The sequence below is a fragment of the Ceratotherium simum genome, chromosome 5 (genome assembly GCF_057802395.1).
Source record: "Ceratotherium simum simum isolate JZ-2026a chromosome 5, ASM5780239v1, whole genome shotgun sequence".
In the NCBI taxonomy this organism is placed as follows: Eukaryota; Metazoa; Chordata; class Mammalia; order Perissodactyla; family Rhinocerotidae; genus Ceratotherium; species Ceratotherium simum.
The window spans coordinates 64,379,893-64,403,055 of NC_141904.1; the positions used below are offsets into that span (position 1 = coordinate 64,379,893).

Below are 23,163 nucleotides of genomic sequence, written 5' to 3' on the forward strand. Positions count from 1 at the left end.
ACTCCACTTTGATCAGTTTTAGAAATTGGGGTTACAGTTTGATTTCCTTTGAAAAGAGGGTTTTGCTGCTGTAAGTCTTTTCTTAACCAACATCGTGCTTCACAGTGCCCATCAATGCCATTGGTACATTCCCCATGTTACCCAAGAGATGGGATTAGGGAATGAGCCTGGCTCTGTTTTCCTATATGCTTCCCTTGAGGGCAGAGACGTGACCTTCAAAATGTCAAAACCCACTCCTGTTCCCAGGAGGACTGTTAAGTTACTTTCCTATCCTACTTCAATATGCACTGACCAAGAAAGACACTAATGTGGAAAATTCTGAATTCAGCTACATGCCATCCCCAGTTTGTCTTCCAACAAAAGCTCTGTGTATCTTTTCTTATAAACCACAATGTTCCCACCAGTCAATGGGAATTCGATCCTAAGGTAAACATTAGTAATTCAGATCTTTCTTTAGACCAAGTATTTTGGGGACTTTAATGATTGGTGGCCCTAGAGTTAGAGAGTCTCAGAATTTACTTAATAAAGAAGTCACAAGAGGTCCAGGAAAGGATAACTTCAGTTTTATTAACACCTAATGAGTGGTTCTCAATTGGGATGCACATAACAATCACCTGGGGAGCTTTGAAAAATCTTGACGCCTAGGCCACACCCCAACCAAATTACATCAAAATTCTTCGAGTGGGACTCAGGCTTCAGTAGATGAACTACATGATTCCAATGTGCAGTTGAGGTTGACAACCACAGACCAGTGCACTAGATATGGGGTCACTGGAGATGTAGTCCTGTAAGACTGCTCACTGATCCTCCTCCTCCCTCTCTTGGTTCCCCCTCTCCTGTGTCCAGATGATCAGTCGTTCATTCATTCATTCAGCAGTTATTTATTGGAAATCTGCTATGTTCTCATTTGAAGCTGGGAATCAGAAATTCAAAAATCCTGCCCTTGTGGAGCTAATAGTACCACAAACAAATTTGTTGTTTTTTTTTAATTTTAGATATGAATAGGTGCTATAAAGAAGATAAAATAGGGTGTTAGTGTAGTATGCAGACGTAGCCTCCCCGAGAAAGTGACATCTGGGTTCTGGATTGACACCTGAATTTTGGGAAGGACAGAGCCATAGGAATATCTGGGGAAGAAGTTCTTTAGCAGAAAGAATAATAAGTGCAGGTAATGGCAATGAGCTGGGTAAATTGAAAGGACAGATAAAAAAGTCAAGGTGGCTGGAGAAAAGTGAATGAGGCATAAAGTTAAAGGAAAGGAGATCATAGTGGCAACCAAGAACCAGATGGTGTAGGTCCTCATTGGCCATAAAAAAAGAGAGTGGAAGAGATTGTTTGATAAATAACTGTAACAGTGGGAAAATATCTACACAAAAGACTATACCAATCACGTGAACAATGGCCTATATTCTAAGATAATAGTGCTTTTGAATTTTTTATTTTACTTTAGTTTTTGGTAAGGTGGGGGCAGAGTTGGTACTGTTCCTTGTGAACACATATTAGAATTGCCTGAGAGAGGGGTTCATTTGAGCTGTATGGCACACATTGTCCCTCTTCCCCATAGGTGCAATTCTCTTTCACTCCCCTAGGGATGTGACCCCTACCCATAGTGAGCGACTACTACTACAGGGGGGGGCCACACCCAGTGGTATTGCAAACCAACAATAGCACACTCAGGACTTTCAGGTCTATATCTTCAGTCCAGTTTATTCACCCTAAATTTCAAGATCTGTACCCTCTAAATATGTCTAGCAGGATGTCCCACAGCACCTCAAACACAACATGATCAAAACTGACTCATCTTTATTCATAAACAGACTGATATCTCCTCCTATAATCTCAATGTCAGTTGGTATCAACAAATAGTGGTTGAGTCTGGATCATCTGATGGTTTCTTCACTCACATGTCTGCTGCCCAGGCTGGGATGGCCAGAATAGCTGGGTGGGAGCTAGTCAGGTCTCTCTATTCCCTTGTGGCTAACTTGGGCTTCCTCATAGCATGGTGATGTCAGGGTTGTTGGACTTCTTATATGGTAGCTGGTTCTCCCTGAATGAGTGTTCCAAGAGACAGGAAGTGGAAGCTGCCACTCTATTAAGGCCTGGACCTGCAAATAGTCACAGCATCACTTCCTCCGTATCCTCCTGCTCAAAGCAGTTTCTGAGCTCACCCAGATTCAAGGAGAGGAGTCGTAGACTCACCTCTCCACGGGAGGGATGTTGATAAGTTTGTGGCCATGTTTTGTTCACAATATAAAATATATATATATATATCTATATTGTCTGGTACATACTAAATTATAATCTTTCAAATAGAATCTACTATAATAGTATCTAAATGCTATCCTAATTACCTTATAGTGATGTCCTCCAATCTTTTCATAAACTTAGTGGAAGATGGAATCAGCAAATGTGGGGGGGAAACAGGGAAAGAGTGACCAATATAAGCATTGAAAAGAAACATTCACTTCCCTGTCAGAGGCATGAGTCACCCTCCATTTGTTGGGCACTGTAGGACTGCAGGAAGTTACTATCATAATTCTTCCAATGCAACCATTGTGAGGTTGCACAGAATAGGGGGCAGCCAGGGAGACTCATCTCATTACCGATATAGGGTGTTCTGAGTGCTGTTGTGTTAAAAGGTGGCACCATCAGCAGGGAACAGGATACGCTAGTGTGACAGTGAGTCATCGAGTGAAATCATGGCTTCTCAAGTTCTGATGCCTGCCATGCTGGGAGCAATAAAATTGTCTCAGTGTCTCATCCCCTCCATGGAAAGATCAAAGGAGTTTCATCTTGGGACATATATTAGGAGAGGAAAGAACTTGGTGCCTCAGCTATTTTCATATAAGAGTAATACTGGATTGTTTTTAAGGGCAAGAGCGATCCACAATTTTTTTTAAAATATATTATAATGAAAAAGTGAAATAAGCCAACCTAAGCAAATAGTACGTTATATTGGAAGATAATTCATTATGACCAAGTTGGGTTTTTCCCACGTATGTAAGGCTAGTAGACATTAGAAAATCTAATTGACATAATTCACCACATTAATATATTGTGGTTGTCTCTAAAGATGGCCTCTTGGCATCATATCGTTGTGTAGTCCCTCTGGTTCTGAATCTGGGCTGGTCTGTGACTTACTTTAACCAACTGAACATGGCAGAAGTGATGCTGTGCCAGTTCCAGTAATATTCCTTAAGAAGGCCTGGTAGCTTCTGCTTTGTGGTTTGGGCCACCGTGTAAGAAATCAGCTACCCAGCTGGAGAGACCACGTGTAGAGGCCACAGAGAGAGAGAGAGGCCCTGAGACTACATGGAGAAAGAGAGGTCCAGCCATCCCAGCATCCCAGCTGCAATGACTTCCAGCCATCCCCACCAAGGTGCCAGATAGGTAATGAGCCATCTGGGACATTCCAACATCCAAGATGAGCTTCCAGATGACTCCAGCCCCAGATACCACCTCACTGCAACTGCATGGGGACACCTACATAAGAGGAGCAGAAGAACCACCTTGCTGAGCCCTCCCAACCACAGATGTGTAAGGGGTAATAAAATGGAAGTTCTTTTAATCCACTAAATACTGGCCTGGTTTGCTACAAAATGATGGGTAAATGAAACATTAAAAGAGAAAATTCATAAGATTATCTCAAAGGATGTAGAAATGCAGAAAAAGCATTTGAAAAAAATTCTATATTCATTCACCATAAAATAGAAAACCTTGTAGCAATCTAGGAATAGGAGGGGCCTAACTCCATTAATCTAATACGGGAGATCTACAAAATAAACGCCAGCAGTTATCATACTTTAAGGTGTATTCCCACTTTGAGATCAAGAAAAAGACAAAGTTGCCCATTATTGCCACTTCTAATCAGAATTATACTGAAGGTTCTAGTCAGTGCAGTAAGGCAAGAAAAAGAAATAAAGGCATAAGGATTAGAAAGGAAGAAACAAATTTGTCACTTAAAAATGATATGATTTTATATGTATGAAACCCAAAAGAAACTACAGATATATTATGTGGCTTAATGAGAGAATTAAATATGTTTTCTAGATATAATATTAATATAAAAAATTAATTGTACTACTGTATACCAGCAAACAAAAAATAAAAGTTTTAAAGAGATAGCATTCATAATAGCATCAAAATATGTAAAAATAAATCTAACAAAAGAGTTAAGACTTCTACTGATTAAATTATAAAGTATTATTAATGGACAGTAAAGAAGACCTAAATAAATGATCATAGATTGAGAGCCTTAATATTGTAAAGATAGAAATTCTCCTCCAATATAATATATCCCGATCAAATTTTCAAAATTTTCAACAATATGATAAGCTAAATATAAAATGTATATGGAATTGCAAAGGATGAATAAGATGAATAAGAGCCAAGAACAACAAAAACAATATGAGTGGTGTGCTCCACCAGGGATCAATAATTACTGTATACTAGAATTAACTGTGGATCAGGGTTGGGCAAACAGACCAGTGGAACAGAACAGCGAGCCCAGAAACAGACCCATGCATGTAACATGGGCATTTGGCACTTGCTGTATGACAGAGGTAGCATGGCAGTTTGGTAGGGTAAGGACAGATTTTAATAAACGTTGCTAGGACAATTGGGTATCCATATATTTAAAAAGAAGAAGAAGAAGAAGAAATTATACCTCTACCTTACATCATATACAAAATCCCAATTAATTTATAATCCAAATAGGAGGTGATAAATTATAAAACTTAGAAAATAATATAGAACAATATTTTCATGAGTGCAGGGTAGATAAGAATGTCTTAAACAAAATACAAAGAACTATAAGGAAAAGGTTGTATATTTCTCTGCATTAAAAAAAAACTGTTTATCAAAAGACACCATTAAGAGAGTGAAAAGAAAAGCTATAAATTGGGGAAACGCATATAACCAACAAAGGGCTTGTTTTTCAGATGTAAAAAATCTCTCCCAAAACAAGAAGAAAAAAATAGACAATAGAAAAATGTCTGCAAAAGAGTCAAGTCTTTTGCTTTATAAAAGAGAAAATCCAAATCACCAATAAATATATGAAAGGTATTCAACCTCATTAATCTCACATATGCTGGGGCCCGCCGGGTGGCGCAAGCGGTTAAGTGCGCGCGCTCCGCTGCGGCGGCCCGGGGTTCACCAGTTTGGATCCCGAGTGTGCACTGACACACTGCTTGTCAAGCCATGCTGTGGTGGTGTCCCATATAAAGTAGAGGAAGATGGGCACAGATGTTAGCTCAAGGCCAATCTTCCTCAGCAAAAAGTAGAGAATTGGCATCAGATGTTAGCTCAGGGCTGATCTTCCTCACAAAAAAAGAATAAATAAATAATCTGGCATATCCAATAAAAACCAAAATGAAATACTATTGTACATCTACGTACAATAGATTGTACAATAGATTGACAAAAAATTTATACTCTGAAAATATCAAATGTTGGGAGAGTGTAGAATACTTGAAATCCTCATACACAGATGATGTAAATAATATAATCACTTATTTTGGCATTATCTACTCAAGTTAAAGATATATTTATCCCATGACTCAAGGATTTCAGTCTTGGGGGTACACCTTAGAGAAATGGGTGCACATGTGCCCTAGGATTATTGCAGACTGTTAGTAGTGGTACAAATCTGGGATGTCTATTCTGAGTAGAAGGGATAAATTATGGCATATTCATACAGTGGCATGCCATGCAGCCATGTACATGAACAAACTACATGGATAAATCTTACTAATGTACATTGAGCCAAACAGTCAGACACAAAAATATGATTCCATTTCTATAAAAGTCTAAAAACAGATTATTTTGGGATATTCATTCATATTCGGTAAAACTAAGAAGAAAAGAAGGAAATCACAATGGTGGTTACCTCCGAGTAAGCCTGAGGAGTTGTGATGGGGAGAGGCTCATGGGCTACTGGCAATGACCTTTTCCTGGCCCAGGGTAGTAATTGTATCAGTGTTCGTTTTTTTTTATTGTCGTAAAATATACATAACATAAAATTTACCATTTTAAGTGTACAGTTCTGTGGCATTAAGTACATTGTTATGCAACTGTCGCTGTTCGTTTTTAGAATTATTCAACTAACTGTAAAAATGTTTTATGCACTTTTCTGTGTTTGTTATATCTCAGAAGAAATTAAGCAAAAATATTACAAAGTCAAAGGTGTGTGTTAAAGATTTAGTTACAGGGGTATTAACCATAACACTGTTTATAATAGGAAAAAAGTCTGAAACACTGAACCACTACTTTGGATTACATGAAGAAATGGATCAAATACATCACCACACACAGAGCCACAGAAGGGAGTTCATGCAGCCTGCAGCAATGATATCATGGAAGAATACTTCATGGCACCTAAAGACAAGTGAGGTGTATAGCAAGGTGGGAAAAGATATTTGTAATACATTATACACAACTATTCCAATGTTTTAAAATAAATGGCAAATATTTACGCAAGGAAAAAGAGAAATACATTATACATATGGAGAAATACATTATAATGTTAACTATGATTCTATTTGGGTGTGGTTTTAGGAGTGATTTTTGTTTTCTTTGTTTTGCTCATTTGTATAATTTCAATTCTGAGCAATGAATATGGATTACTTTTAAAGGAAATAAAATGGAGATAGTAAATTCTATTGGGGAAAATATAACAACAATGAAAAAAGCCTGGAGATCTTGAAATGGGAATAAGAAACCTGGTATTAGTGAATAGTTATATTTAGAAAACACCTCAACTCCTATCAGCTCCCATCAGTCTATTTGAATATAGCTTTTCCCTGCCAGTTACTTTTTTCATACCTGGTTACCTTTTTCCCAGAGTCCTAGCTCTGATAGTAAAATCAAATTCTGGCTGTCTGCTTTGGAAGCAAGTAGGGCAGTGGGAGGCAAAGGCGATCCTCTGAGAACAGCCTGCTCCTAATTAAAAGGGAGTGAAAATCTTCCAAATGTTGCAGGGAGAGTTGATAGATCATCCTTCAGTTCTCTTCCATCTGGTCCGCTGCCTCTTTTGGAAACCAAGACAGGAAGAATGAAGTGAACCTAACATAGGAAATGAGGGTAGTCATTGGGATGACATAGCACCAGCTCCCTGTAAAATGTTTGGGGGGGGGGGGTGGGCAGTGAAACAAAGGGCACTAGTCATAGTGCTCATGACTGACTTCACACTGGGTAGGTACCTGAAGACACCAAATGATGGGTGAGTACAGAGGTCTCCACAGTCAGTGCACAAATATTCCCAATAACCAGGGTGAGTTCACCCTGTACATACTTGTTAGCTCATCAGAATGGAATTCCCAACTGGTACACTGTGGTACAGTGGGTTTCCCCATGCTATTGGTCCCCTCAGCCCTTGGGGCTGTGGCCTCCTGTCTGGCCCAGCACTTCATAAATTTATAGAATAGAAGAATTCACAGAATATTTTATGGCAGGCAAAGATAGTCAAAAAACATTAAGTGGAAAAAAGACGTTACTGATCCTTTATATGTATATGTGTGGCGTGCAACTGCTGTAATTTTTATTTTACTTGTCTATAGGTATCATGACATACAAAGGATTGGAAAGTATTGGAACTACTATAGGTCATTCTCACATTAAATAAAGTCTGAAGAAAAGAAGGGCTGGGGAGTGGGAGAGGAGCTTGTGGGTTGAGGTACTACTTTTCAATGGAAGTCTAGTTCTTGCTAATAGGTGTGCTGTAAAATAGGTGTAAAGTGAATTTGGGAAAAGCTAAATAAGAGTATACATGGTTTCAGGAATTCCTAGGGTCATTAATTGACTAAAATGCCTTATGACTCTTCAAAAGTAGAAGGAGTATGGAGTTATTGTGCAAAATCTTTTTGACCATAGATATCATCAAAATACACTTTGGAAATTGCTTCAGTAAAGTAATCCTTCTCTTGCTGTTTTATCCACGCAGGAAAGACAGTGTGCTCTTCTTTTGCACGGGCTTCATCGAAAGTGTGATGTAGAATTTTTTATCTCCACACAATGTTTCCATACTTTCCCATCTGATGATATGGTTGTTCCCACACTGGTTTTTCCTTGTGTTTACAGCAAGTGATAAACCTGATGAAGCCCAAACTACTAACAAGTATCAGGGGTTTTCATCAACCAGACTAAGTTCAGGGCCTTTGCAAAATGACCCTCCAGAACTCAGAGGTAGTCTATTGCTGGAAATGTTAATACTTGGCCAGAGAGTACACTTTGTCTTTGTTTTCAATGTATTTTCTTTCCCAGAACAAAGAAAACAAATGGGCTCAAAGAAATGATTAAAGGAATGTGTAGAAATGCCTTAAAAATGCCATCTCCATGACTTTGCCAAAAAAATGAAGAATAAAGTCATAATTTATCTATGTACTCTCACATGCTTGTCACACATAACTGTCACTCTTGATTTTCTTTGAAAATAATGGAATATAAACATTCAGTCAGAGGGATTGTCCTATAGATGGAGTTTAGTTACGTTGTAATAAGGACTAAATTGAGTAAGAGCATGGCTAAGAATTATGTAGCCTTCTTCCTTCACTTTTTCTAAGCTTCCAGGTAGCCTATTATTTTGCATTAATGGAAATTCCAGCCATATTAGCAAAATTCAAATGAAGTCGACATGCCAAAAGAAATAGAACTTAGCGCTTATTCTCTGCTCCTGCTTCCACTTGGAAGGTGCCTTTTCCCTAAGAAACACGTTTAAAAGGATATAAAAGTGGCTTTCTATTTTTGGCCAGAAGCAGAAAATAAAAGACAATGGAGAAAAAATATTAGCTCAGCTTTTCCAGACTTGAAATAATGTGTGATTTTTGCTGTTTTTCCAACTTTTGAGACCAAGTCTGGTAGAATGCTTAATTCATTCAGCTGGTGAATCACCTTTCCTTTGTGGGAATATTAATGCCAAGCTAAAATTTCTCCATATGAGGAAGGAAAAAAATTTAAATGCAGCCAGGCTGGGGGTATATTGGTAAATGGAATCATTCTGTCTCTACTTCATTAATTCTGCCTTCATCGTTTGGAGGTCCTGTGGGCTGTGCATCATTTAAATGGTACCTTAGGTGTTTCACTGAGACATAATTAAAATTGATGCTGTCATCTGGCGTTTCCTTGTGCAATTTGTCCAACTCCTTGCCAATGGCAAAACAGAGCTCTTCATTATGACTTTTTTCAAGAAACTGCCCCAGATTTCCTGGAAGTCCTCTGGAAAACTGTTTGGCCAACTGGTCACCAAGTTCCCTGCAGGGATTTCCTTAGCAATATATCCAAGTGGTCCATTTGAATGGCCCTGCTGTGACAGGCAAGTCAGTACCCCCAAGACTCTATGTCATAGTTGAACAGCACTAAAGAATTTTTTAAAAATCTTCCTTATATTTATTTATTCCTCAAAAGATCTGTATCAGGCTCATGCTATGAACCTCCCATTGACAAGAAGGCTCGTAGCAACAAGATCCCATCTCTTAGTGGAGCTCACAGTTTAGCAGAAAGGCAGATGCCAAACTAGTAATTAATAATAACACTTGATGAGCACATCAAGAGGAAGTAACCGGGGCTGTGGATTTAACCTAGGGGTCAGGAAGGCCACCTTGAAACAAATGCAAGAAACTTCCTGAAGGATGCTGAGTGAAGATGGGACTGAAGAGGGTACCAAGTGAAGGGAGAGGCATGAGCTGTAGATTATGGGAAATAAAATGGCGAGGCACTCACTTTCTATCTTTCATATTTTGGTCCACGTTTCGCCTTCAGTTTTTACATAGACTCAGACCACTTTCTCCACATAGAAGACTATTAATAAGATTCTGTTTTCTACTGTTTTCTTTAGAATGTAATGACTTAAAAATAAGAGCTAGTATTTGTTGAGCATTCACTTTGTGCCAAGCCCATTGAATTCTCACAAAACTTTTTCTTTTATCCACATTTGAGGGAAACTGGAGTTCAGAAGCTTACCCAGCCAGGTTATGGCTGACCTAGGATCCAAAGCCAGATCTGAGACATTCGAGTGCAAGATTTTAACCACTCTTACTGAGGTTCTTCATGTTCAGATCTACAAACTGTCATCAAAATGATGGGGGCAGTGGAGGAGGGTGACATTTTTTAAAAAGACCAATTCCCAGGGCTCACCCAGCTGTTGAGTATGAGTCTCTGAGGACGTGGTCTGGGAATTTGCATTTTAAGACGTTTTCCAGGTGCTTCCCTTGCATCTGAGAATCACTGAACTTCATCCCGGTTCCATGCGCTTGTGAGAGAGGAGGAGTCGGGGGAAGGATGGAAAGATGGGGAGAGAATGCAGTTTACTATATGCTTATCCATGTCCTTGGAATGCTCTTCTGACCATTTGATGAAATGCAACAAAGCAAAATGGTTATAATTTTCAAACTGCAAAGAATTTAGCCTCACACACTGGCAAGATGTCTAGGCAGGGCTCCGAGAGCTGCTTATTCAGGCTTCAGCCAAGCTGTGAAAAGTGAGGCTTTTTCAGAGGAAGTGAGATAAGACAAAAACTTACAAAAACAAACATCCTGAGGCCGGTGTTCAAAAGGCCACTGGCAAAATCTATAGTCTAATGCGAAGTGAGCTAAACAAACACATTACTGGGCCATCCAGGAAACGTGAAGCAGATGCCTGGAAGCGGGGTGTGTGTTTTCAACCTGGGTAGAAATATCCTGGGGAGTGATGATATGGAATCAGACACAAAGTTCAGATAAAAACAACAAGGGGGATTTGCAACAGGCAGTGTATCCAGGATGGACAGGAGGTTCTCCAGTCAAGTGGTTCAGAGCAAGTTCAGGGTAGGAGGGAGACAGGTGCTCCAATCTCATTTAAAGTTGTTTGCCCCGGTTTCCTCCTCCTCGTGGGATTACCTGATGTCTAGTTAACTAGTTAACTAGGGAGTGGCAAGGGAGACCCAGTGACCAGGGCCAAAACTTTAGAGCTTTTGAATATTGAAGAGAATCTGGTGCTGCCTCCCCCCTCCCATTATGTAATTTAAAATAAAAACAATAGCAATTCAAAATATGAACAAAGGTAGTTCACAGCAACATTCCGTGTTTTCCTCTGAGACTAATTCAGTGCTTTTTTGGAAATGCAAAATAGCAATTTCTGGCAAAAAAAGGTTTTTGTGCTTTGCTGGTGCCCTTTACACAAGCTTAATTTGGTGATATACTGTTCACAAAGTGCTTATTAAACTCCCTGGCATGGAGGAGGCACTCTCTCAGTGCTAGTTATTATTACTTTTAATAATAGCAACATATGTTCCCAATTACATTTACTACAGCTTCCTTCCCCTTAGAGGAATGCTAAGGCTCTCCCTTCTGTGGATGCATTTTTGCTAGTATTTTTTGCTAATACTTTTGCTAGTATTTTACTATTTGGCATTTTTTGAACTGGCTCTGCAGAAATGAGGAAGTTGCCCCTAGTCCCCCTCTCCTCAGAATCAGACTCCAATTCTCTGACAGGTTTCCTAGAACTCTTTCTTTCCTATGCTTTCCCTGTCCCATCAAGACATTTCATTAGCTATCATTTTTTGCTTGCTTTTAATTAAAGAAACACCGTTTGCACTCATCCTGGAATCATTCACTGAATGCCATCTGATTCTTGACATTTATTTAGGAAATATCATTTTGCAGAGTTTTTATAGCATGAATATTTGATGACTAGAGTAATTCAAGGAACTCTCCAAGCACAGGTTCATTCCTCTTCTTCTATAAGATAATACCAGTCAGGTCAACCTTTACATTCATTATGACTCCATCACATTGAAATTTCAACTGCAGTTTGGATTGACATTATCAGTACTAATTGGGAAAATTATAGTATATTTTAAGATAACCGTTATTTTTGTTACGCCTTGAAAAATGACATGTATTTTCTCAACAAAAATTTTTCCTTGGGAAGTGATTTCTTTTGCTACCAGCAATTTTTGAACATTGTGGTTGTCATGGTAATGTCTAATTATTATTAGGCAATTAGTAAATTGTTCCAGATCTAGATCTGAGTACAGGCAAGATATACTCCAGGAAATAAAAAAGGCAAAAACTTTTTGCCACTATTTCCTTTGTTAAAAAGTTGCATTCAGGTCATTTAATTCTACCCATGACATCAAGGATGCCTATTTTTATGAAAAGCTGGTTTTACAGCAGGAAAATTGGCCCTTTCGTTATGATGCCTAATGATTCATGGTTGTTAGAGAACTCTTTCACAGAACAAAGCAGACTGGCTTAGTTGGTGGAGTTTGCATTCCACCGCATCTCTTAGGATCTCCACGGGGGTCAGGGATTTAGGTCTTGGAAATTGTGTTTGGGCTCCAGGTTGTCCAGTCCCATTTTCTGCAGTCTCTGAGGGCAATTGTAAAACTGGTAAAGAGGCAGCAATGTCAGTGGAGGCAAGACACCACTGCCCACGACAAGACTAGGGGCCACTGAGGGTCTCAGTTCTTAGTCATGAGGCAGAGATGCCCCCTGAGAAGGGAAAGAAGCACAGGCATAGAGAAAGGTGGCCATAAAAGGGGTGACCAAAAGGCACATAGAATGGTTTTAACTGTTCACAATTACATGGTTATGTTCTCTAAGTCAGCCTTGGGATAGCCAAGGTTTCCTGGCCTCAGAAACATCTCATTGACTCATTGAGGGCTGGCTGTTAGAGGATTTCTCCTATTCACTCTTGATCTTCTTACCCAAGTTCCTGATTCTGTCATTTAGGCCTTTACCTACTGGCCAGTTTTTGGTAATCTCGGGGCTGATCATGTTTTAATAAACTTAAGCTGAGCACCTACAATGTTCTAGGCCCTGGGGTTAGAGTGATAAATACCATATGTCCTGAGTTCTACAAATGCCATCCATCAAGTTAATATTGGGGTGTAGGGAGAACACTGTATTGATATTGTAAGGTATATCCCCAGTTCAGAAACTTTAAAGTATGACAAAAAGAGAATTTATCTTAGAATAGAGTGCTTGTGAGATATTCAAGAAGGCAGTCATATTAAGAATATGGCTTTAAATCAGACTGACTTAGGTTTAAATCCTGGCTCTACCATGGATAGGTGAACTTAAACAAGTTATTTGACTTCCCCATGCTTCATATTTCTCATCTTTAAATTGGGATGATGGGAACTATTTCATAATTTTTGAGAGACTGAAAATAATGTTAGTAAAGCATCACTATTATCATCTTGATCATTGTTCTTCTAAGGTCTGGGCTAAAGATTCAAAATGTCACAGTTGTCAACATACAGGGACTAGGTGAAGGAGTAAAAATAGTGATTAAGAATTTGGAACTTGATACCTGGGTTTCAATCTCAGCTCTGCTGCTTCCTAGCTATGTGACCTTGGGCTTACTTAACCTCTCAAGGCCTCAATTTTCTTCTTGGTAAATGGAAAAAACAATAGCACTCATCTCCAATAGTTAATATAAGGGTTAAATTAATGATTAAACATAAAATGATTACCCTAATGCTTGGTATGTGGTAAATATTCAATAAATAGTAGCAATTTCCTTGTTATTATTTTACTATGCTTATTTAAAAATTTTTTATTGTCGTAAAATATACATAACATAAAATTTTACCATGTTAACCATTTTTAAGTGTACGATTCAGTGCATTAAGTACATTCACATTGCTGTGTAATCATCACCATCTCCAGAACTTTTTCATTTATCCCAAACTGAAACTCGGTACTCATTAAGAAATCACTCTCCATTCCCCCTTCTCCAAGCCCCTGGTAACCACTGTTCTACTTTCTGTCTCTGTGAATTTGACTATTCTAGGTGCCTCATATAAGTGGAATCATACAATATCTGTCCTTTTGCATCTGGCTTATTTTACTAAGCATAATGTTTTCAAGATTCACCCATATTGTAGCATGTATCTGGATTTCCTTTCTTTTTAAGGCTCAATAACATTCCATTGAATGTATTTACGACATTTGTTTATCCTTTCCTCCACTGATGGATATGTGGGTCGCTTCCACCCTTTGGCTATTGTGAATAATGCTGCTATCAACACTGGTGTATACAAAACTTATTAAAATACAGCATCAGGGAACATGAAAGAGAAACAGTGGGATATAGAGAAAACCCTAGGGAGCCCCAACTTTTGAAGGGCAAGCAAAGGAAGACTTGCCCTTTAGGAAAGTTAGACTCCTTGAAGGGTTTTTAAGTAGAGGGCAGGTTTGGTCTCATTCATGGGCTGTTCGCAAAACATGTCAAGAGTCTGATTTAGGACAGTGGCATTGTACACAGGAAAGAGTGAACATACATTTATACCAAGGAAATATCACAAAAAGAGATTACACCAGCAAGAATGGCCATAATCAGAACTTTACAGCACCTTCTAGAAGGATTTGAGGTCGTCGGGTGCTTCCAATGAGCCTGGCACTGTGCTAAGTCCATTACGTTACACCTTTAGACTTCTCTGCTGCTCCAGAGAGTACCATCCCCATCTAGCAGATGAGGAAATGGAACATCATCTTATACCTGCTGTAATTTCACATAGCTAGCAAGTAGTCCAACCAGCATTTCACCCTGGGGTCTGCCTCCTGCTAAAACGTGGGTTCAAAAGCAATGTACTCTGTGCCAGTCCTAAACAAGGGAAGAATTCATTTCACATTCGGCATACTCTTCTGAATCCTTGTCTCTGGCCTGATAATCTCTTGGCACTGTCTTCAAGACTTTTCCAGAATCAAACATGGTCCTTTGAGTGTCTAATGGACTTGACACACTTATGTTTATAAATTTTTAGCTTGCCAAGGAGACCCAAACAACAGCTCAGCATCTGATTTCCCTGATCTTTTCTTCACTAAATGTTCAAGTTGTGCTCTAGGGATCACAGCATGGAAAAGCCATACAAAGGGTAACTCAGAAGCCGGGAATTTTCCCTGACCATAACCCTCTTCTGTTTCAGGTTCTATAAAATAGGCAATTCAAGTAAGAAAATCGCTTCTAATATCATTTGCTGCTTTCCAAAAATATGAATTTTTATAAATCAGATGTGTGGCACAATTGTGGCATACCACACAATTTACCACTTCCAAGGCAGTCCCTAAAGTTCCATTTTGCTCCTGGGTGAGTTCACTCATTCCCAGTGGGAGAGACATAAGCAGCCCACACCCTGAATATTTCCTTCTAGAAATACTTGACATGTGACAGATTTATTGGTGACTCCTCAATAATTAAGATGTTATAACAAGTTGAAAAGCCATTTCAAGAGATTCAATAGGCAAAAATACTTCCCTCTCTATAAAATGGTTAGATGCCAGCTATAATTCTAATAGGATTGAAGTGACAATCAAACATGGCAATATATGTAAATCTGTTTTGCACACTATAAAGTACCTTATATATGTAAGAGATTATTATTATTTTTATTAAAAATGAACTTGTTTTACATTTGATGTTACAAACTTGAAAGCACTTTGCATCAGAAACCTATTGATGTACCATGTCAAAATCTAAATTAGATTAAATATTTAACTTTTTATTTTAGCATGCTTACAAACCCTGGAAATTGGCACATGTGATTATGGGGTTGAAGGAGTGATGTAGACCCGGGTTTCTCAACTTTACAACTATCACTACTGACATTTTGGTCCAGAAAGTTCTTTGTTGTGAGGGCTGTCCTGTGCATTGTTGGATGTCTAGAAACATCCCTGGCCTCTGCCTGCCTCACGCATGAGTCATGACAATCAAAAAGTGTCTAGACATTGCAAATATCCCTTGGGAGGCAAAATTGCCCCAGATTGAGAAACATTGCTCTAGACAATGGAGTTGGAAAGGCTGGTGTATCAGCATGGGTGATAAGTTCTATATTATTTTAGATCTTTCAGTGTTGTTTCTACTTAATGGGACAAACTCATTTTAATCCTTCTCCTTGACAAACTTGAGAAATTGAATTGAAGATTCTAGTAGAGTGGCACTGAATTATATGGCTGACTGTTGAGGCTTCCAGGGGATTAGCGATGCTTGGCTAAATTAGCCTTTGGGATTATGTCAGCATGGGGACCCAGAAATGAGCAAAAGTAAAATCAAATGAGGTGGGGCTTTATTTCCTCTGGTCCAAATATTTTATATTTTTGGTGTAAAAAAAGACAAATGGCCAACATTGCCCACACACAACTCAACATAAAACACACACACACACACACACACACACGCAATTTCTAAAGCCCCCAAGATCCTGAGCTCTTGTTTTCTAGGTGAAACTGAAAATTTCAGAGCCCATCAGCCTGCTAACAGTCATTTCATTTTCCTTTTGTGAACAGAAAGCTTCACCAAGTTCTCAACCTCGAAGAACTTTATCGAAGTTTCTTGATGTTGCAACCTATTAAATAAGATACCAGAATCCTTGGAGCTTATCAGTTTTGGAGATATCTGAAATATAAAATACGTCTCATACTCAGCCCTTTGGTTACCCCTTTCTCTGAAAGGCCACCAAGGACTCTATAGTTTAATTAAGCCTTCAAATTTAGAGAAGGCAACAATGACATAGATTAAGTAATTCACCCAAGGTCATATAGATGGAAAATGGCAGACTAGGAAGTGAACACCAGAGGGATTTAAAAGTCTCTTTTCCTGTTATTTTCCATCCCTCTCTCCTAACTTTTATCTTCTCTTTTGTTTACTTCTGCTTCTGTTAGCTTATTACTGAGGATTCTGTCAACACAGTGCCTGGCTCATGATAGATGCTCAAGAAATATCTATCACTCAATGAAAGAATGACTCAAACCACAGATACCAAGGAAAATAAATTAAAGCAACTCCCACTGAAGATATTATTGGCCTCAGAAGAATATGGCATTGTGACTGTTTAAAAGTGCTGATTGACATCACTTTAAATTCATGACCACAGATCTCAAATGGCTGTTCAATAGTGCCTGGCAATCATACTGTACAAGACATCCAATTCCTTACTTTCTCCAAAACAATAAATGAATACCCTTAGAAACTCCACAGACATCTTTGATGGACAAATAAATACTGAAATAAAAACAAATTTACACGTAGAGTTTGGACCAGCACATTTCAAAACATGTCTGCTTTGATGGAGCCTATCTACAAGCAGTGGAACATGTAAGGTCAATCAAAAGTCTCCACTGGAGCTTTAAAATTAACAGCTCTTGAGCCTTCACATGCTGCCATTTGAAATAGATGTCATGCCTTCCTTGCTTTTCAGATATTCCATGAACATACACACAGAAAAATCAGAAACTCATTACATTGGTTATTTTCTGCCTCCTCCATGCAACCTCTTGTCAAGGAAATGGAAAAGAGACCAAGGGCAAGTTTACCTCCTAATATTCTTGCCCGAAGAGCTCACTACCATGGCAACCACGTGCACCACACATCACACGCAAACACTTGCAAAACCCCAGAAGCTCAAGTATTTTGCACGTTACTATACTCACAGATGTGGTGCTTTGGATGCTTGCAGTCTCTAGCAATTGACAAAGCTTAAAGCCATAGTAATGGCCTTCTGGCTTCACTAATTGTAATTTCCCCTGAGAATGCTTAATGGAATTCACGCAATACAATCAGACTTATACAAACATTTCACATTCATGTCAGCTTTGACAGAGGTCTGGATGAGTACAGCCAATGACAAGGGAACAGATAAATAAACACATCTCACTTTTGTTCCTCTGCCCTGCTGCACTTGAACTACTGCAATTGTCCACTATCTCAATTCCCTGCTTCCACTGTCTGTACTCCTTTCCCAGCCCAGGTCCTCCTCCAAATAAAGTGTGAACATTGCAGCTGGAGTGATAGTTCTGTAATGTAAATCCAGACAATGTCACCTCCCTGTTTAAAACTCTCCAGTGCCATTTCATTCTCTGGGACCATCTGGCCCCTGCTTTAACCACTCTCCCACTGCCCCAGTACAGTCTCCCCATAGCCTCCAGTCAGCCCAAGCTCTTCTCTGTCTCAGAGCCTTCACATGAGCAGCCCCCAGCCTGGGAAACTTGGCCCCTGGCTCCTTCTGCAGGTCTCCATTCAGATGGTGCTTCTTCAGACACTTCTCCCCTGACGACTTGAATCTACATAGGTCTCCTCCTCCATTCTTCATCAGAGCACCCCAATTACTTTCCTCATAGCAACTATCTCAGTTTGCAAGTATTTGTTTATGAATAGTTGTGTTTACTTATTTTCTTATCTCTTCACTCAAAGATTGTAAGAGATTGTATCTATTTTACTCTCTGCTGTAGAGCAAGTTTCTAACTGTGCCTGACATGGAGTGAGCACAGTATTGTTGCCTAAATGAACAAACGATATATATCATCATAGAAAGGATGGCACTTTGAAGGGACACATTTGCACGAGAAGAGACCAAATTTAAGCGTTCTTCCCAATGTTTATGTATACCCATTTAGCCCTCTTTGTCTTTTCTGCTCTGTCATCTTGCCCTTTTACGAAGTCTGAGACGTACAGGAACTCAGGGTTTTCCAGTGTGGTAAGGCCCGAGGAAACCCCCAATCAGTCCATCACTTGTGTTTCGTTCCCAGATTTTTGACCCCGGTATATTCCGGTATAACCTTGATTCATTTATAGTTGGTGAACTATTTCGTCTAATTGCCCTCAATTTTTTTTTAAATCAAAACCTTCTTTCGCTGACACAGGAAGTCATATTTTGTCAAGACTAGATGAACTTGAACCCGGAGAGGTTTGAATTCTACTGCAACCTCAAAAACCACAAAAATGGAAGATATTTGGTAAGTCAAATATGTCCTTGTGCCTCATCGATAGGGCCTAACATTTTGTTCATCTTGGGAAGATTTGTGTGTTACCAGTTTCACCCCTACCATAGTTTCTTGGTACAGACATGTGATATTATGTGGGGACTCTGACTTTAGAAGGCAGTTTTCACAGCAACCTCTTAGCCTTTAGAGTTTCTAATGTAACCTTTGAAAACAGCTGGTCTAAATTCCATCTTGTCCCAGACCCACACAGACCTCCTCTGCATTATGCTCAGCTTGAGGACAAAGGAAGTTCAGGGAGGAGCAGTGAGCAAGATGTGATTCGGCCAAGTGATTACAGCTGCCTTGCAAGCAGCCACCCAGAATGCAGATTTTGTTGTTGTTTTGTTTTTTTAAAACCTTTAAACGACCTATGGCTCTATATGCTTTTTAAAATTTTTTTTAAAGCTGAAATAGAAGCTTAACCCTCCTGCATGTTTTTCTACCCATAAAATAGACCTTTGACATTCACCGAGGATACCTCCTCATGACCTGTTTAATCTCAGATACATGAAGACTACGGCAGCCATTCATTTCCCTCAGTGAGATACAGTAAAATTTAATTAGATGGCATATGTGATACCTTCCGACTTTGGAGGAGAGTTGTATGTAGGCAGTATAGTTTAGGAGAAAAGAGAGTGAGTGACTTCGTGGCATGAATCACGCACCATCAAGGACTACATTCAAAGAGACTAAACTGAAAGTGTCAAGTGTCTACTATTTTTTAAATTTTATGTCCTGGAATTTGATATATGAAACTAATTAAAATTCAACTACAGGGGCCGGCCTGGTGGCGTAGTGGTTAAGTTCATGCGCTCTGCTTCAGCGGCCCAGGGTCCACGGGTTCAGATCCCGGGCATGGCCCTATACATTGCTCATCAAGCTATGCTGTGGTGACATCCCACATACAAAAGAGAGGAAGATGGGCACAGATGTTAGCTCAGGGACAATCCTCCTCAAAGCAAAAGAGGAAGATTGGCAACAGATGTTAGCTCAGGGGCAATATTCCTCACCAAAAAAAAAAAAAAAAAAAAAAATTCAACTACATATGAAAACATTTTTCATCCAAAAATGAAGAGTTTCCCTTAAAATCCCGTGTTTGAAAGATATGAGAAAGAGGTATTCCCATATACTACTAGTGGGAATAGAAATTGGTATAACCATTTTGGAAAATGGTGCAACAATATTTATTGAATTTTAGTTTGTGCATCATCCCAAGACCTAGCAATTCCACTTCTCTGTATTTAACACTAGAGAAATGCTTGCACTCAAGAAGATATGTACAAAATATTCAGAATAATGTGGTTTGCAATAGTGAGAAACTGGGAACAACCAAAGAGTTCTTTCATATATAAATAAGAGAGGCTAATTCCCATAAGAAATAACCCTAAATAAATATTTCGACAGATTAACAACTTGATGTGAGGTTCACGGGCAGCCTACGTGATGATCAGTGGCCCAGCCTTGAGTGAAAAAAGAAGCAAGTGGCATGTCACTGGATGGGTTCCCTGGGAAGTAGACTGTGAGATGCAATTTACTGTTCAGGATATTTATTAAGAAATATTCTTGCTGTCGACATCTGAGGAAGCAGGATTGGGCAGAGGAAAAAGTTGAGCTGAGATGCAGCCCCAATAGCAGCCTTAGTCACTCCACGGAGATCTCTGAATCTGGAAAGTTTATTCTGAGTTGTCTCAAGCTGGGCCAATGTGGCAAGACATTTATAGTCTTGCATTGAACTTGCATAAGAACTTACACATTAGTATCAAATGGAACTGGGTCAGTTATTGGATATTGGCTGCCTCTAAAAGGGGCAAGGCCGAGGCAGTCTCTGAGGGGGCTGAAGGTGAAGACTGTCTGCTAATAGCATTCCCAGCCGAGGCAATGAGTCCTTCACTGAAGAGGGATATGGGCAATGCATCACAGTGTCTACCCCAAAGCTAAACAATAGAGATAGTCTATTATTACTGTAAAACAAAACAAAAGGACATGCTTATTTTCTCTGACTAAATTTCTACGTAAATATATAGAAAAAACCTGGATAGATTAAAAACTCCACATTTCATATCATTGTAAACAGGTGTCAGGATTGTTGTGTTCCTTTTGAGAAAAGGAGGAAGGTCTAAAACTGAGGGAAGAGGTCAAATAAAACCTCAACTATATCTGTAATGTTTAATCTTTTTAAATAAAGAAAGTGAATTCACATTTCACCTATGTAATAGGAATTTAATAAAATTGCATTTGAGATATGCTTATTATACAAGTATATGTGATAAGGATATCAATCAAAACAATATTCTACAAGGAGCAAGATCTTCCATTTCAAAAGCATCATATTGAAATAGCTCTTATTTATTCAAGGATTGATCGACTTTTCCTTCTCTCTTCTTCCTCCCACAGCTTTTTGGCCATTTTATTGCTCACTAACATCTCCGTCAAAGGGTGACTGGGGTTGGGGGCGCTGGGTGTGGGGAGGAGAGGAAGGAAACTAGAATCAGCAGTTTCCATTACTTGCTAGCAACTCTGCTAAATAGGTTTAGTGGGGGAAATGCTGAAAGTCAGTTATTTGGATTATCTGAGCCTGTCAACCATCCATGTTACACCCTCTTCCCATTAGTACAGACTCATGAGAATCAGCCATAATTGCATTTGCAGTGATGGCAACTGAAACAAGATTGTTTTCAATGATTACATGGTTACAATTAAACTAATTTTTTTTTCTCTTTCAAAAGGCATATCCTAACAGGGCATTTTGAGGAAAGAGACATTTCCTATTGTATTGTCACCAGTTACACATCTACACATCTTTCAGGATGAGATAGTTAATCTAGACAGCCCAAGACAATTTCCTTGAAATTGAAAGGGCACTTTATCTTTTGTTTTGGTCTGGCAATAGAATAGTTTATTTGGGATCCAGGTAGCAAAAAAGGCATAATGTAATCAATAACAGGACACAAATAGATATTTTAATAAATATTTTTTTAATTTAATGGAATTAAATATTTTTATAATGCCAGTGTTATAACTCTGTCTTTAAAATCTCTATGTTATGACTCTTCATACACTGGGTTTTAACCAAACAACTCAAGCCAATGCAAAGATGAACAATTTTCTCTTGGAATTACCATGCTGTGTTGGAAAAAAGGTTGGAATAAAATTCAAAAGACTAGAGTTCCAATTCACATCACCACTTATTTCACTTAGTGATTTTGAGGCAAATCCCACAGATTCTGCCTCAGTTTGTTCAGCTATAAAATGAATGTACAAGGATAAATCCTATGTTTAATATTTTATACATATGTTTGATTTATGATTTTTACCCTGACCCTGGTATTAATGAGCTATAGAAGAGTTTCATTGGTATCAAATGGAACTGACTCTTGACTTAACCACGTATTGGTGGTTTGATGTTAGGGAAGTTAAGTGGCCTCTCCAAGATTCTATGTCTGGGTCTTCATTTGTAAAACGAGATTACATATAGTTCATTTACCGCTATATTGCTGTGAAGGTCAAAAGTGAAAAAGCATGTAAAGTGTATAGCACAATGCCTAGGACACAGCAAGTCCATAATAAAAGGGAGTTATCCTCAAGCCTCATCTATCCCTCTAATGAGACCCACTCTGTTTTTCTCCTTTCCTAAGGAAAAACACACATTGTAAAATAAGCATTCTTCAAAGACAACTTGTCTTCGTCTGGGAATTTCAAAGGCTGAAAATTCCATGAGTTCATAGAAGCTTTCACTAATTCCAGTGATCTAAAGACAAAAAGGAGAGAGTCACCTGTGTGCCCAAACTCATTTCTGATGATTTCTTCCATCCTACCCTTTCTGCCTCTCTGGGGATGGTTGTGCCTGTGAAAAACATCGAAGTTGTCAGGAACAGAGGCAGCTTTCAAGATTGGAATGTCAGAGTAGAGTCTTCTTTTCCTCAGACCAGAAGAGGCTTGGTTTGGTAAGAGTTTCTAGGTCTGAAAGGAGACAGAGCTGGGATATAGGAACTGATACAAACAGCACAAACCCTTTGGAAGAGTGATACATCAAGAGAGGCTAAAATAGGGCAGGAACGAGATCATGAAGCAAGATGAGATAAGAAACCAAAAGACCAGGTCTATAAGCTCTAACATGTGTTGCAACTAGAGGCTGACTACCTCCTACAAAGTTCCCAATTACGTAATTGTAATGGGTAATGGGCACTTTCTCGTAAAAAGGAGAGATTTGTTTTCCCTTTTATGGCTAAAGGGAAAAGTATGAGAAGTAGCCCCACTAGAAAGTACAAAGTATCATCGTGTGAGCTGGTATATTTCAGATGTGTTAGACAGATTAATATAAAACTGGATTGATTTTACATAGAGCAAAGCCTTATTTCTAAAGGTGTTGAGAGACAAGTTGCAGACAGGTATTAAAATGTTCAGGTGCTATCTTTTGTTGTGAATATAG

General features: G+C 38.9%; 1 protein-coding gene across 1 annotated transcript in view; it reads left to right on the forward strand.

The window, feature by feature from the left end:
• Positions 1-19,096, forward strand: part of LOC106803103 (uncharacterized) — a 300,006-nt gene extending 280,910 nt beyond the window's left edge. The window contains exons 3-4 of the transcript XR_015552240.1: positions 6,239-6,402; positions 18,615-19,096. The gene's annotated coding sequence lies outside the window, so the exon portion shown is untranslated. The remainder of the gene's footprint in view (positions 1-6,238; positions 6,403-18,614) is intronic.
• The last annotated feature ends 4,067 nt before the right edge of the window (positions 19,097-23,163 follow it).